The following is a 2,734-nucleotide window of genomic DNA, read 5'->3' on the forward strand; positions in this document are numbered from 1 at the left end:
GGGTGAGGGAAACGTGGCATTCCGGGGACTTCAAAAAATAGTTAACCGGATCTTTTGATTGACTGCTTTGAGTTCGTTTCTTATGCCCCAGAGACTGGGAAAGTATTGACTTAACCTTTTATCGTTGCTCTTTGTTTGTAGCAAGCCCAATTGCTTTTTCTCAGTGCAAATATTAAAATAAAAGATCTTTTTGACCTCACTATGTGGATTAAAAGCCATTTTTAGTTATATTAACAGCAGTAAATTTTTACGGTGTTTAATTTGCTGGTGTTTTTTTCTGCTGGAACTTATTTTAGCGGATCAAGTACTATCCGCAAAATCCGCAAAAATTAAACCTCGCGAAAAAAAAGGGCTACACCGTAACTCCCGAGTTTGCAAAACCATTTGGTGCAAACGTAAACCAAAAAAAATTGACCTGTAATCATGCAGATGAGACTGAGAAGAAGAGAAATTATGAAGCGGAACCAACATCTTCAGTCCTTCCTTAGTGTGTGGCATAAACGTTTGCTCAGTGCAACTCTAGACATGCCTGACATGCAGGAAAACGATCGTGAGAGCAATTTGCAGTTAGGTTTTTTCGCGGACTATTTTAGTTAAAGGGGCCATGTCACGTTATTTTTGGGTGTTTCGGAAAAATCTTAAGTTAATCACGAGTTTAAAACTCGAAAATGGTAATATGGAATTCCTTTACCGATAAAATGATCGTTAAGTCACGAACAGAATGGTTCTGAGAAAGAAACGACCTTCATCCAGGCGATTTGTGATAATTTGAAAAACGTCGGGCCGACTTTTTCCAAGATTACCCAAATGTAATCCGTTTCAATTTTGTACATTTATGTCCATCCATGCTTCTCTTTCCTTTTGCAGTATTTTTTTATGTCGTTCAACAGATTTAAGTTGTTCTTGCAATGTTTCATCCTGTTTTTTGGGCATTTTGGGAAAAAAGGAAAGGAAAGCAACATATCAAGTGTCTAGTCGTTCTAGCGCTAATTGGGGATACTGTAAACTGAAATGAACAATTAACGCAAATCAAATCGAGTGCTCTAATCACTGCGCCATCCCTGCACCCCAAATCATGGATGATATCATTTTGAGTGGCATAGCCCCTTCAAAGAAAAAACGAGTGAGTTTCACTCAAGAGCGTGTTTTGCCTCTTTGTACTGAATTTACCAAAGCTTAAAAAAGTAAAGGGCTCAAACGGGACACGACATTACAAAATAATTCAACGTGTGAACGTGTGAGCCAAAGGGACATTGCTGGCATGACGTGTGGGTGACCCCACAAACGGTCTACATCACCCCCCTCTCCCCACTTTAAAAAAATTACTGGAACGTTGCAGCTCAATACTACCCACCTCAGTGCCTTCTGTTTTTGTATAACACGAACCACAGTCCACAGGCAACCCAGTTTACGCTCATGGAGCGTCTAGTTTAATTAGGTTTGCGATACAAATTAAAGCCAATGCCAGTCCGGGAACACATTTAAACTGCGCTAGTAGTATTTTTTTTTTTTTTTTTGCTAAATTGCCTCACAGCCCTCCAAAAACACATTTTCAGTATCGCCGCTCTCGCCTTGTTTATTTGCCGCCTTCCTTCAAAAGATACCAACGTCGCTCGCACACCAGCTGCTCTCACTCGTCCTCCATGGAAATCTTCCGTATTAAAGGGAGGACCACCCGATACATGTGCATTGTATTGGGCTAATATAAGAGATGAATCCCACAAGCGGAGCACTTTTCTTTCCGAAACATTGGTGTTGTACTTCATTCCTGTCCTCTTGACCATGAATCTACGGAACAGGGCTTTTCCAAATCCTGACACTCATTTCCGTTCATGCCAAAAATTAAATGTCTAAGATACGAGCCAAACAATATGTCGACCTTCTGCACTCGGACGGCGACATCTTTTAGACCACTTCATCCAGCACTTTAAACGGCAGTAACAACAAAATAGCGATAATCAAATATTATATAAACTATTTACAAATATTACAACCACCAGATCAAGATTTTACGGCCGATGGAACGCGATGGAGCTTAACCTATAACGGATTACTATTTTTTGTATTTCTGAAGTGAACTTTTTATCATAGTAGGGGTGACAAATGGTACCTCCAAAATCTTCACACCTGCAAACTTTTCATCCAATCTCGAAATCTTGACAGTCTTTGCAAAGAGCCTCGAAGTTTCATATATATTGCATTTATTTCTCGGATGTTTTGGTCTCGGCCTCTCAGTGAGTCTCGGATTTTCCCATTCGTCTCTCCTTATAATGCAAAACATAAGCAACGTCACAATGGCAGCCTAAACTATCTGGACTTTTGTCAGAGTACATACTTCAATTCTTTCAAGTCAACCCCCCCCCCCCCTCCCCCTTTAAGAAAATTCCTTGATCCACCACTGAGTTGAAACGGGTTTTGATCGAATCCTGTTTGAAGGCACCTGAATTTTTGAGGTTTCCATGAGAGGCAACTGCTTCAATTGTCCATTGAAGTGTGAGGATCACTTTGAACACTCTTTTGTAGTAAATTTATCATTGCAAAGTGTTAAGGGCCGGAAAGAAAAGAGGATAAAAACAAGGTACCATTAACTTTCAGTATAGATCAAGAAAATAAGGTGAGTCAAATTATTGACTTCTCACTTGATCTAACGCAAGGCAATTTTCCTTATTAAAAGTGGAAAGTTCAGGAGTGAATGGGTTAACATTTTACCCCTACAGCCACTCAAAATCTAGCT

Source organism: Montipora foliosa, chromosome 10 (assembly GCF_036669935.1).
Source record: "Montipora foliosa isolate CH-2021 chromosome 10, ASM3666993v2, whole genome shotgun sequence".
Classification (NCBI taxonomy): Eukaryota; Metazoa; Cnidaria; class Anthozoa; order Scleractinia; family Acroporidae; genus Montipora; species Montipora foliosa.